We start from the raw sequence: 15,007 nt of genomic DNA, 5'->3' as shown, positions 1-15,007 counted from the left end.
TCCGCCGGAAGCCGGCGTGGGGCTAGCTATTTCTCCATCTTCTTCTCCGTGGCCTTCCATCACCGCCATCGTCACGGCGGGGTTGTTCTTGTCGGCGGTCGGCTCGATCGTCGCCGGCTCGTGTTGCTCATCTCGCTGCAGGAGTACCGAAACATGCATGTGGTTTGGCTGCAGGTCGGTGCCTACCCTGTTCGCTGCATCTCCTCCAGTTTCAGTTTCAGCTGGGATCAGAAAAGGCGACGCAACAAGGCCCATGGGGTTACTGCCGGTGCCGGCCACCTCTTCTTGGACGCCCCCAACTTTCATAGTCACGACAGCTGGATCGTTAACAGCCGCCACATCGTTACAAGGATCGTCGTCGTTGGAGGAGCCGAAGAAGAGCGCGCCGGCGTCGTCGGCGGTGGCGACGATGGCAGCGATGACGCAGTTGGACATGAGGAACCAGAAGGCGGTGTCCCCTGCCAGCGCGGCCGGCGGTGGCCGCAGCAGCGACAGGTAGAGCAGCGGCAGCGAGGCCACCAGCGCCGAGACGGTGACCCTGGCGATGGCCTGCCGGTGCCGCCGCGGCAGCGTGCGCGTGCCCACCACACCAAACATCGCTAGGACTAGGAAGCTTGTACTGCGCTGCCACGACGAGACGACCAGTGTGACAATGGCCAATTGGCTCGCAATCGAGACCTTTGGTGGTGTTCGGGACTCCTCTGACTCCTGTGGCCGAGTGGCTCGAGAGTGTGCGTCTGGTACTGGTAGCATGTACATGTACCTGTCCTTTTTATAGGGGTTTGGTGGAGTAGGAGTGGCACACTGCTATCTATAGCTGCTATGTGGTGATAGGAGTAGCTAGCTGATGTGATGTGATTTGGTTTTGCTTGAGATGGAAATAGTGGCGTGGTGGCTTTGGCCTTGTTTAGTTCCACCTGAAAAGTCAAAAATTTTCAAGATTTCCTGTTACATCGAATATTTAAACGTATGTAAGAAATATTAAATATAGATGAAAATAAAAATTAATTGCATAGTTTGGTCGAAATTTACGAGACGAATCTTTTTAGCCTAGTTAGTTCATAGTTGGACAATAATTACCCAAAACAAACGAAAGTGCTACATTGTCGCGAAATATTTCGTTGAGGAACTAAACACGGCCTTTGTCGTCGTCGTGTCGTGTCATGGGTTTAATGATGATTGATGACTAATAATAGCACCGGCGCATGTGTGTTGTGCATGGACTCTGGAGAGTGCCAGGGCCCAGGGCCTTGCAGCAGCACTAGTGTTGTGTTTTATGCTGCGGCATAGTATATGCCGGCATGACTGCATGAGATGAGCCAGCCGTGTGCCATGGAGCAGAAGGCAGGGTGGGCGCGCGCGCACGCGACCTGCGGAGGAGGGCACGGGCACCCGCCACCCGACGTCCCGTCCCGACCCACAAGTGTTTAGGTGAACAGGGTAGCGGCGCTCGGCCACCGGCAGCGGCAAGCGACCCACCGTAGTACCGTACCATGCGCATGCGCCGGCGGCGGGGCCTGCCGCAAAATGCTGCTGGATCTAGGTGCAGCCGTATGCTGGTCCGGTGGTCGCCGCGCGTGCCGCGCAAACAGGTGACATGTGCGGCAATCTCAGTCGAACAATGAGCTGCGTCTGCGTCTGCGTTGCGCTTACACTTTCAAACTTGGATTGGATGCAGAGTAATCTCGCGGCTGTGGCCTTGTTTAGGTACGAAAAGATTTTGGATTTCGCTACTGTAACACTTTCGTTTGTTTGTGGTAAATATTGTCCAATTATGGACTAACTATGGTTAAAAGATCCGTCTCGCGATTTACAGTTAAACTGTGCAATTAGTTTTTATTTTCATCTATATATAGTGCTTCATGCATATGTCGAAAGATTCGATGTGATAAGAAATTTTGAAAATTTTTGGGTTTTTTGGGTGAACTAAACAAGGCCTGTGTTTGCTGCAAATCATGTCAGAAGAACATTCGCCAATTTCAATAGCATTTTCGCAATACAGGCAAAACGTCCTATTGTTAACCAATGTAGGCCAAACGCCCAAACTGTACTGCGTGTTATGCTGTACTGCGTGTCAGAAGAACATTCGCCAATTTCAATAGCATTTTCGCAATACAGGCAAAACTGTTGGCACGAGACAAGAACATTTTAGGAGCTCCAAGACAAGAACATTTTAGGAGTACGTACGTAGCTGTTGGTTTAGGAGCTCCAAGACAAGAACATTTTAAGTGTTTGCACGACACATTGAGTCGTTGACTTTGCATGAGCTGGACAGGCTACTCACACTGATTGCGTGCTTGTATTGATTAAGTCCATGATACAGGAAACCTGCTACTCCAAGCCAAACACCTCAGCCCATCTGGCCCTCTGCTGGAATTGAACATTAAAGCCTTGTTCTCAAGAAAAATACCACAGTAGAGGGTGAGATCGAGCTTGACGTCATTCTCACAATTAAAACAGCTGCGAGTAGTCCTTAAAACAGCTCAATCAGAGCCTTCTATGGTGCAATCAATCGGCCACACTGATGGTGCTCAGGTGCACCACTTGGCACGCAGCAGAGAGAAAACATTCTGTGTTGCCCCGTCTGAATCATGCATGCTATGAGGGTGACTGAAATGAAAACACCGGGCTTTACTCTCCAGCGAAGCTCCAGGAAATGATTATGTCAAGATGATTGCTAGACAGCTAAGGGCATGACTAATCAGTCATGTAAATTAGTACTAAATTTTGAAACGGAAGGTAGTTCAGTTGATTAGGCTTTTTACCGTGGAACCTGTATATACAAATAGCTTTATAATGAAAACATATGGCATGATTAATCTAATAATGTTTATTTGGTATCTATGTAACACATATCTTAAGACACATGTTACTATGTTTGCCGTAGTGCTTTATTGTCATCTAAATCACCAAACAACACATGAGCAGGCATGTAATCCTTACAGACGGTTTGCCGGGAGCAACCTCTCTGCTGGGAGCAAGGGAGCTGTGGCGCGCGCGGGTGCCACTGAAGGTTAAGTTCTTCGGGTGGCTGGCTCTGCACAACAGGTTGTGGACTTCGGCGAGGCGTAAACGTCACGGGCTGCAGGACACGGATGACTGCGCCCTCTGTGCGCAGGCGCCGGAATCCCTCGGCCATCTGTTCTTGGGATGCACGCTTGCGAGACAGCTGTGGCATGCGCTGCTCTCGCCGATAGACTTAGGGGCACTGGTTCCTGAACAAGAGGACCTAGCTACTTGGTGGCTGCGCCAGCGAAAGAGGGTGGACAAGGAATCAAGGCCGTCGGCAGACTCGGTCTTCCTGTTAATTGCATGGAACCTTTGGAATCACAAGAATGACCAGGTTTTTGGTCGGCGGGCAGCACCCAATCTGGTCAGTTTGCGCGATGACACCACGCGTGAGGCCGAAGATTGGGCACAGGCGGGATACTCTTCGCTCTTCGAGGTTTCGCAGGCTTGGTCGCGTCTTGTCTTCGTTCTGTAATTAGTTCGCTTGGGTCAAGTAACTAGGTGTCCTAGCCTATTGGCTGCTCGCCAATACCTTCAAACTCTGTAACATGTGGTTACGCTCCTCTTAATGAAATACGGGTTAAACACCCGATCGAGAAAAAAAACAGACGGTTTGCCGCAGTTTTTATTCAGAGGAAAAAAACAAGTGATGTTGACTTTTTTTTTGTGAAAACTAACCTAAAACCCCCCACATTGTTGCATGTTTTGTTAGTATTCCAATTTGATGGAAATACATACATCACACCATAATCATGTGCTCGTGCTTCCATCAATGACCGGAAATATTTGTTAATATGGTGTGTGAAACATCAAACATGGGACGAGGAACAGCTTTGCCTCAGGTCACTGTTAATTGTATCATGGTGGAGACTTTTGTGCGCATCTAAGTTATGATAGCTTCAGATTCATCATCATATTTCTTTGTCCTTTCTTGTGACCTGAAATCATTGAGTCATCCTTCAATGAGGAAGAATAATGAATAGTACAATATGTCCTTAACTTCACAATGATACTCGTCATTAAGCAATAGTCGTCCTTAAGACCATAACTATACCAAACATGAGATGAAACCACAACTTCTTGTCCATTTAAGCCACATGTAATGGCCCATATTCGTGGATTGAGATTGAGCCATGACATAGTTTTCCGAGTAAAGTGCATTTTTCAACCTTCAACTTGTATGAGAGTTCAGTTTTCAACCTTAAACTATGAAATCATTGGGTCATCCTTCAAAGATCAATCAGGAAGAGCAATGAATAGTATATGTCCTTAGCTTCACTGATATATAGTTGATTCATCATTAAACAATAGTCATCCATAACTCTACAAAAGATGAGATGAAAGACAACTTATTGTCCATTTAACCCGACATCTTATACATCCTACTAACTGGAGTAGAGTTTAATTGCTAACTGGACGAATCAAAAAAATTAGAAAACATCAGACTGACGCTGTAGCATAAGCTTAAAAAAAGCATCAGGGCTTAAACGAAAGCAAAACGCTGCGTTAATCCTTCTGCTCTTCTAGAAACAACAGAGAGATGGACGACCACTTGTGCGACAAAGCTAACTCCCACTGTCAGACACTACTATGATTCTTGATAAGCAAGTACTACGTTTTTTTTTCCCTCCTTCACAAAAGGCTGTTTCTGGTCTCAAAGTTGCGATTTGTCCCGTCCTCGTGGATGCTATGCTATCCCTTTCTTGCCTTGCAGTCATCAGGCATGGCGCCGCCGTTTATATCACCGCGTGGACAGTGGACCCCGTTGCCGAAATGGAAATGGGCCAAATGCTTTCTTTAGTTAGCAAAATTTTTTGTTTTTGGCTACTGTAGCATTTCGTTTTTATTTGACAAACATTATCCAATCACGGAGTAACTAGACACAGAAGATTCATCTCACAAATTACAGGTAAACTGTACAGTTAATTTTTATTTTCGTCTATATTTAATGCTCCATGCATATGACCAAAGATTCGATGTAACGAGAAATCTTGAAAATTTTTGCGAGGCCCAAATGGCAATCCACGAACTGGCTCATAGGAGTAGATGCAGGGGGGACGTGGAGACCTAGCGCTGGCGTTTCCGTGAAGCCGGTTTCTTGATGGCTGCCACTCTTGCACCTGGATCTACTTTAGCATGTGTTGGAATGGGAAATATGGGATGGCTACATTGTACATGATTGGTGGCCGCTCATCATTATATGTTCAGGCCTATACCTCCGGCCATACAACGAGTTTTAACTTCAGTTTTATTAAGACACTCACAGTACAGACTCTATCATAGAGTCTAAAGTTATTTATTATCTCGAACAATATAGACTTAGAGTCTAAATAAGACTTAGAGTCTTATTTTTTCTACCTCTTTCTTCAATAAATATATTGTCGCATCAGCAAAATACCATAAATAATATGTAACTAATTGTCTTGGACTCTGTGATAGAGTCTTGCATTGTGAGTGATGTCGAGTATGAAGACGTACCATCTTAATATTTATTCAAAAAATATTCTAATATTTATGGTCCTATATGAACTCCATTAGATTCATTGTTGGACATATTTTTAATGGGCCTATTGGATGTCACATTTTGATATTTTTATGGATGAAAATTTATCAAATAAAAAATGGTTTGATTTAAGTTGAATCTACATCATTTTCAAACTACAAAATGTTATGGCTTTTCTAAATACATAGAATTTGTGACGCACTTAAATATATATTATATCTAGATATATATAGTAAAAAAAATTAAGACATCTTATAATTTGAAATAGAGAGAGTAGCAATGTGGATTAGATCACGTTGACATGTGCGATCTTGGCATTGATTGCTTTACTTTTGTTCCATTGGCATTGATCAGGGCCTTGTTTAGTTTTAACTTTTTTTTTGGCAAAACGAGCACTGTAGTACTTTCATTTGCATTCGACAAAAAATGTCCAATCATAAACTAACTAGGCTTAAAAAATTAGTCTCACAAATTACAGACAAACTATGTAATTAGTTATTGTTTTTATCTATATTTAATGCTTCGTGTATATGCCACAAGATTCAATACGATAGAAAATCTGAAAAATTTTATATATATATTTTTTTGAACTAAACAGGGCCCAGGTTCGTTGGGGAAATTTCGAGATTTGTTGTGAAAACTGAGAGTTGGTGTTGGAGTTAGCTTGGGCGATGCAATTTGGCTTCGCTCGTGATCGTCAAAAACTGAGGCCCAGCCAGGAACACTTGCCCAGGCTGCCAGCTACCGGGGCCAGGCCTATCTATCTAGTCAATACTCAATAACCATTTTTCTGGGCCTAATTACACTCGAACGTTGCTTTGCTTCGATCTCTGACGAAAAAACCCGTAGCGCGGTTAGTGCGACAGCCCGCGAAAACACGCACACTGCTTTCGCCGTCCAACGATCGTGTTCGCGTGTAGCGGCAGTGCAACTGTGCAAGACTGCAAGTGCTACACGCGCCGGGGGGCTCTCCAGACTCCACTGTTCGGGAGTCTCCATACTTCCATAGCCATAGGCCACAGCACACGCAGAGATGGCATCCTGCGCTGCGTTGCGTATGCCGTCTGGCGTACTCCTACTCCTGACCTCGCTCGTCGTCAGACGTGGAGCGGGTCTCTCTTTTGGCCTCTGAGCTGCGGGGGGCGCCGCGGCGTCACACCGGGCGTTTTGCGTCGTCGTCGCGCGCCTTGCCTCCTGCCATCGGAGCCTCGGGAGAGCGGCGAATACTACACACCACCCACCACCAGGCACCAGCTGCGGCGGCCGCCCGGGCAATCGCTAGTAGTGGTAGTGGTAGGCCTTGTTTAGTTCACCTGAAAACCAAAAAATTTTCAAGATTCTCCGTCATATCGAATCTTGTGGCACATGCATCAAACATTAAATATAAACGAAAATAAAAACTAATTACACAGTTTAGCAGTAAATCACGAGACGAATCTTTTTATCTTAGTTAGTCCATGATTAGATAATATTTGTCACAAACAAACGAAAGAGCCACAGTATAAACAAGGCCGTAGGCCTGGCGTGTGGCATGCGCGCGGGCGGGCCTTTCGAAACCCTGGCTGCTGCCTTGCCCTGCCCTGCACTGCACTGTTCGGCCTGCCTGGTGTCTGCCCGTACCAGCATGCATGCGTTGCCGCCCAGGCAGCTCCACTAGCAGCAGCAGTGCAGCACCGCACCACGCTGCAGCGACGGGGACGCGATCGGCCAACCACTGTTCGGCCTGCACCCTGGCTGAACCTGCTGACCCTGTCCTGCGCGGCCTGCTCCCCTCCCCTCGCCCCCCTCCGCTTCCCACGGCTTTTCACGCACACATGTTTGACCAGAAGAGAGGGAACGCACGCAGGCAGTAGCGCGAACAGCGCCCAGCATCCGTCCGTCCGTCCGTCCATGGCTCCCATGCGGTACTGGAGCGCCTGCGGTCGGCTTGGTCGGATCTCTCGTCCGTCTCTCCCACTCCCTGCACGCGACGCGTTGCCAGGGCCCCAGGTTATGCTGCGGCAACAGCCATCTATGCAGCATGCACGGGTCACTGCCTGCATCCGTCAGGACACGACCAGTAGCGCATGTGCGTCGCACGGCTACGACACAGTCTGAAACCAAAGCCAGGCCTGGTGGTCGAGCCCGTATCGCACGGGACAGCATCGTCGGTACCACAGGACGCGATCACACGCCAGTACAGTATACACCACCCATCCGCACGTTTTTGTACGGTGGCAACTACGGCCCTGTTTTACTTCCACCTAAAATCTTTAAACGTATGTATAAAATATTAAATATAAATGAAAATAAAAACGAATTTCATATTTTGATCGAAATTTATAAGACGAATTTTTTGAGTCTAATTAATCTATAGTTAAATAATAATTATCACACAGAAACGAAATTACTAAAGTGCACAAACACCGCCTACATTCGCAACACCCCGTATATGCTGCTCCTTCGTTGTGTAAAAAATGCATTGGCGCCTCTTGATAAACTCCTGATAAGGGCCCCTCTCGGCTTCCCCGGGGAATTTTTTTTTTTTTGTATACGCTCTGGCAAACCATCGTTGTGTAAAAAATGCATTGGCCCCTCTTGATAAACTCCTGATAAGGGCCCCTCTCGGCTTCCCCGGGGATTTTTTTTTTTTATACGCTGTGGCAAACCGACTCAGCGATTCGTGCGCACGCAGCCCGCCAGAGTATGTGTTTAGTGTGCGGAGGAAAAAAATTTCACGATAATGTAGTATTTTCGTTTGTTTGTGGTAATTATTATTTAATTATGGTCTAACTAGACTCAAAAGATTTATCTCGTAAATTTCAACCAAACTGTGTAATTAATTTTTATTTTCGTTTAAATTTAATATTCTATGCATGCGTCTAAAGATTCAATATAAAGATTCAATGTGATAAAGAATCTTGAAAAAATTTGGGATTTTGGATGGAAGTAAACAAGACATCCGTGTGGTAGGGTCAGAGTACACGCATCATGCACACGGGCGGTGTCGCACGTCTGATGCTGTGTGGCGCAAATCCAATTCCACAATCGTTCACCAGTAACGAATCTAGCGAACAATTAGCTACTCCCGCAACTTTTCTTATTTGGAAATGATAATTTCCGCAACTTTCCAGTTTTAGAAGATAACTAAGTTATACATATATGTTATAGAACATAACTTATTTCTATAGATTATACTATCAACTTGGTATACCACTTTGCAAAACTTATCACCATATGACTTATACCATATAACTTACCACTTATGCCAAAACTTTGAAACACAAAAGTTATAAAACATTTTTAAATTTTTTCTTTTATTTTTTTTCTTTTTATTTTTTATATAAGTCTATCAATTTTTTCTTTTTATATATGTTGTCAACTCTTATTTTATTTGGGCGATCGTTTACTTGGATTTGATGTAACAAAGGTTCAAACTACCTTTCCTTCTAGCGTGCTTTCCCATAACTGCTGATGTCATAGAAAAGTAAAACATTTAGGCCTTGTTTAGTTCGTAAAAAATTTTATTTTTGGCTACTGTAGCATTTCGTTTTTATTTGACAAACATTGTCCAATCACGGAGTAACTAGGCTCAAAAGATTCATCTCACAAATTACAGGTAAACTGTACATTTAGTTTTTATTTTCGTCTATATTTAATGCTCCATGTATGCGACCAAAGATTCGACGTGACAAGGAATCTTGAAAATTTTTACGAACTAAATAAGGCCTTATTTTATATTGCTAGATGTAAATTTTTACCATATAATTTGTAATTATTAACTTTCTACACGTAACTTTTATGTTTAACTTTCTACATGTAACTAGCAGATATTAACTTATAATTATTATCTTTTATGTCTAACTTTTTGCACATAAGCTATTTGGTTTATTATATTTTTTGCTTAACTTGTAGTTATTAAGTTATATGTTAAAATTGGTTTAATTAAATTATATGCTTAAGTTTTAACTGTAACTTTTTTGAACGTTCGCTAAATAGTCTCGTCAGAAATTATGTTGATAAACTTGTTCGATAAAATATTATAGATAAAAGTTATGCGTATAACTTTATCATGTAGTAAGATATATGTATAAGTTATGTGTGTAACTTTGTCACAATGAAGGTATATATTAAAGTCATATATATGAGTTATACGTAAAAGTTTTTCCATAAGTTATACGTAAAAGTTGTGAGTACAACTTTTTAAAAAAGAAAAGTAGCGATTTTTTGTCTAAAATAGAAAACTTTCCAAAAATAGAAAATTACAGGATTTATTTTTTGTCAAAAAAGGAAAGTCGTGGGGGTTGTCTCATCGTTCGCTTGAACGTTCGCTATTTAGAATTTTTTTCCATCATCACGGGCCACGCTATGTCTTCGCTTCCCTTATCTCCGATGTAGCCTTCTCCGCGGGCCACCCTATAAAAACGAATTTTCCATAAAAATTTAAAATTCAAATAATTTTCAAAAAGTTAACACTACTGATCATCCTAACATTCAAAACAAATTAACTTTCTGACTCCGTCCCCGATACCTTCTGAACCATCGCCGTCTTGTCCCATCCATGAGCCGCAACACTAAGATCTTGTTTAGTTCATCCAAAAACTAATTTTTTTTTAAATTCCTCCTCACTTGAATCTTGCGTCAAAATAAAAAAAAAAAGAATCTAAGGCCCTGTTTGGTTCCACCAACTAAATTTTAGCTAGCTAAACTTTAGTCACTTTAGTAGCTAAAGTTCCAAACACATTGACTAAAAAGAGCTAAAATAGTTTAGTTTCATTAGTCACCCAAGAGTAACTAAAATAATTTTAGCTAGCTAAAATTTAGTTGGTGAAACCAAACAGGGCCTAAACAAGGCCTAAAGGCACGGCCAACCGGTCTTACGGTGTGCTCTCTGATCTCAAGCAATACAGTACTGTACAACGTAGTACTGTCGTGGGGAACGCAGGAGAGGTGTCCCCTCCCCTGGAATCCTGGAAAAGATCATAAGAGTACAGAGAACAAAATGCATGCCTAAACGAGTCTGAAAGAAAATCAAGCGCCAGTAAGCGTTTCCCCAGCACCCAAGTACGAACAAGACACAGGTGCCACAGTGTGCGCTGGGCTGCTGGGCCGCCAGTGGCCACTGCAGCCCCCACCCCACAGGCCACAGGCTCGTGGCGTTTGCGCCGTGTCCGCTTCTCCGGCGCGTTTAGGCCTTTGCAAAATTTTTAGGTTTTGGCTACTGTAGTACTTTCGTTTTTATTTGACAAACATTATCTAATCATATAGTAACTAGGCTTAAAAAATTCATCTCACAAATTACAGATAAACTGTGCAATTAGTTTTTATTTTCGTTTATATTTAGTGCTTTATGCATGCGACCAAAAATTTGATGTGATAGAAAATCTTGAAAATTTTTCGAACTAAACAAGGCCTTAATCCAACGACTGAACACGACCGTCCGGTCGCCGAGTCCCACCACGAACCTGCGACGCAACGTCACTTTTTTCTGTGGTCTGTGCATCGGCCCTACGATTCGTGGCCTCGTGGGCCCCCCTGGAGCCAGAGGCCTCCAGTGTCCATGCATCGCATCGTGTCCAGCGCTTGTGCATTTGCTGACACGCACGGGCCTTGTTTAGTTCACCCTGAAAATCAAAAGTTTTCAAGATTCTCCGTTATATCGAATCTTGTGGCACATACATTAAACATTAGATATAGATAAAAATAAAAACTAATTACACAGTTTAGCTGTAAATCACGAGACGAATCTTTTAATACTAGTTAGTTTATGATTGGATAATATTTGTCACAAACAAACGAAAGTGCTACAGTATCGAAAAGTTTTCACTTTTCGTAACTAAACAAGGCATCGTGATCGTGTGCCAGTCCCATTGATAGTCCATGGGCCCTCTTCTTGGAGCTCGTATCACCTCATAAAGCTATGCCAGATGACCTACTTTCGCTACCCCACTCCAGAATAGCAAGTACAGCCACGCCCACGCCCACTTCCGCGCACGCACGCGCGCGCCTTCCTCCAATGGCCGCCGCCTCCACTCTCTTCTACTCGCTCTCCCTCCTCCTCTTGCTCCACCTCCACGCCACGCCCGCGGCGGGGTCGGTATCCACCGTGGCAGGGGACGCGCCGGCGCCGCAGCTGCCGCGGGCGGAGCTGGCGGCCATCTTCCGAGTGATGGCGGACCTCCTCGGGGACCCGGCGTGGCCGCGGCTCCACCCGCGGCCCTGCACCGACACGCCGTGGCCGGGCCTGCAGTGCGAGGTGGCGCCCGACGACGCGCGCGTGCTCCGCGCCACGCGCCTCCACTTGGGCCCCGACGTCGCCACCCCGCCCTGCAGGCCCGGGGCCAGGCTCGACGCCGCCTCGCTGCGCGGCCTGCCGCACCTCCGGACGCTCTCCATCTTCGGCTGCTTCGGCGCCGCCGCCGACGACGACGTCGAGCTGCCGCCCGGGCTGTTCGCCGGCGCGGCCTCGTCCTCGCTCGAGCAGATCGTGCTCAAGTCCAACCCGGGCCTCAGGGGCTCCATTCCGGCGACGTTGAGCGGCCTGCGGAGCCTGCGCGTGCTCAGCCTCTCGCAGAACGGCTTCCGTGGCCGGATCCCCAGGGAGCTCGGCGGCCTCGCCGCGCTGCAGCAGCTCGACCTCAGCTACAACAACCTCACCGGCGAGGTACACTACATTATGCCCTATAGCTACGCGCCACGTGGACATGCATTTCATTTTTGCACACATTATTTGCAGATACCCGAGGAGATTGGTGCGATGGCGAGCCTGACCATCCTTGACCTGAGCTGGAACAGCATCGACGGCGGCGTGCCGGCGACGCTGGGGAAGCTGCAGAGGCTGCAGAAGGCGGACCTGAGCTACAACCGCCTCGCCGGCCGCGTGCCGCCGGAGGTGGGGTCGCTGCGGGAGCTGGTGTTCCTGGACCTGAGCCACAACAGCCTCGCGGGCCCGCTGCCGAGCTCGCTGGCCGGCCTGTCCAGGCTACAGTACCTGCTGCTGCAGGACAACCCGCTCGGCACGGCGGTGCCGGCGGTGGTCGGGTCGCTGCGGCGGCTGCAGGTGCTGGGCCTGTCCGGGTGCGACCTGACGGGGCCGATCCCGCGTGGCGCGTTCGCGGCGCTGGCCAGCCTCACGGCGCTGTCGCTGGACCGGAACCGGCTGGACGGGCCGATCCCGGCGAGCCTGGCCGCGCTGCCGCACCTGGGCCAGCTCAACCTCAGCCAGAACCGGCTGGCCGGGGAGATCGCGCTGCCGGGGGACTTCGTGGCGCGGCTCGGCAGGCGGCTCGACGTCCGGGGCAACGACGAGCTGTGCGTCGGCAGGGGCCTGCAGGGGAGCGGCTATCTGGGGGCGCCGCCGTGCGTGGACGGCCACAACGGCGACGGCTCGCCGGAGCGATCCGGTGCTGCGGCGGCGGTTGGCGGTGGGCGACGACGGGGTTACGGTTACGCGGCCGTCGCCATGTTCGACGGGTCGGCGTGTCATCTTTTTGTGTCGTGTCTGGTGCTCGTGTTCCAGTTGTGATGTGATGTGCAACTCTGGGGTCGCTTTCTCTGCGTGATTCTGTGTGCATAACAGATTAACGGCTAACCATCCCACTGGGACGCGTGCCTTTTCCTGGCACGTCGACCGTTTTTCGGCTTCCAGGCACCCATGACCCATGGCCCACGCTGTGTTCGGCTCACTAGGGCCTTGTTTAGGCCTGTTTAGATGCACCTAAAAACTCAAAAGTTTACAATATTCTCTATCATATTGAATCTTACGATACATGCATAGAGCATTAAATATAAATAAAAAAATAATTAATTACATAGTGTACCTGTAAATTACGAAACGAATCTTTTAAGTCTAGTTAGTTCATAATTGGACAATGTTTGTCGAATACAAACGAAAGTGCTTTAGTATCAAAATCCAAAAAGATTTTGCATCTAAACAAGGCCTTAGTAGCAAAAAAATTTGCAAAATATGCAATGTAGCATTTTCGTTTGTATTTGACAAATATTGTCCAATTATAGACTAACTAGGCTTAAAAGATTCATCTCGCAAGTTACAGATAAACTGTATAAATAGTTATTTTTTAGTCTATATTTAATGCTCCATGCATGTGCCGCAAAATTCGATGTGACGGAGAATCTGAAAAATTTTGCAAAGTTTTTTGGGAACTCACCCCAAAATTCAAAAACTTTTCAAGATTCTCCATTAAATCAAATCGTGTGCACATGCATGGAGCCTTAAATATAGACGAAAACAAAAACTAATTGCACGATTTGTCTATAATTTACGAGACAAATCTTTTGAACCTAGTTAGTCTATAATTAGACAATAATTATCAAATACAAACGAAAGTGTTATGGTGTCAAAATCCAATAACCCTAAAGGTGTCCAATGATTCAAACACTACTTCTATCTTGAGAGAGGGGATAGGATTTTTCCTTGTGCTATGTGTGGAATGAGAAGTGAGGGGTATTTATAGTCCTAGTCCTAGGAATAGTAGGGGTGAATCCACCATCATATCAGAGATCAGTGTGCTCCATCCTCCACCCTTAGATCAAAACATCATAGAATGGAGGGTTGAGAGCATTTGAGCATGTGTTCTTTGCATGGAGGCATGCAAATGGCAACAATGAGAGGGGGATTGGTTGACCACCTAGCGGGATTGGTCACCCCCTATGGCATGTGGGGCCACTCTTCTCCTTCTAGAATCGTGGCCCTAGATGGGTTTTGGATGCTTGGAAGATAGTTGTCATGTCGGTTTGTTTTCTTGTGGGTCCATTGGATCCATGTGACTTGATCTTGAGCCATTGAGAGAAAGCACAAAGCTGATCCAAGGGTGGAGATGTACTTGAGAGTACTTCTCTTAGATCATGGCCAGCTCGGGGGCTGGTGGGCCTATGAGGGATCAATCGGCCCCTTATGTGGGTTCTACTAGCTCTATTTGTTCTATTTAGCTTACACCTACATAGAAATACTCCAAGACATGTGGAACTAGTTAATATGCTCATGCAATGCTTATCTTCCTTCTATTTTGAGGCCTTGATGGTGTTTTGGGTATGTGAAATTATGACATTTTCACTGTCAACAACAACATTATGTGTTTCCTGTAGGGCTGATCGTTCAGGAGTGGACCGACATGCTTATGCCAAATGATGATCGGCAGCACCACCGCAAGATAAAGAAGCCTGATTAGGAGAGGGTTATGCCTCTCCCAACTCATCAGCACCACCACAACAAAGATGAGGCCTTATGTCTCTGTTGTGGTCTCCGATGCTATTGAGGACGAGGATAAGGAGACTTTTGAGCTTGATGAGGATGTAGATTTAGCCTTGTGCACAACCCATCAACAGATGCACTCATGTTCGACTCAAAGGGACAAGTTGGAGATCATAGTGGTGATTGTGGTCATCCTAGCCCTTGTACTAGCCCTTGTCTGCTGTCTAGTGTGTGTAGGTCCTAAAAACCATCTGGCAAGGGCTCAGCTGTTGACAGAGATGATGGCTTTGCTCTTGCCACACATC

General features: G+C 46.2%; 1 pseudogene; it reads left to right on the top strand.

Annotated features, from left to right (window-relative positions):
* LOC8057243 lies at positions 11,646-13,242 on the top strand (annotated as a pseudogene).

The sequence above is a fragment of the Sorghum bicolor genome, chromosome 1 (genome assembly GCF_000003195.3).
Source record: "Sorghum bicolor cultivar BTx623 chromosome 1, Sorghum_bicolor_NCBIv3, whole genome shotgun sequence".
NCBI lineage: Eukaryota > Viridiplantae > Streptophyta > Magnoliopsida > Poales > Poaceae > Sorghum > Sorghum bicolor.
The sequence above is the reverse complement of the archived record's forward strand: the minus strand, read 5'-3'. Positions and strand labels throughout refer to the sequence as shown.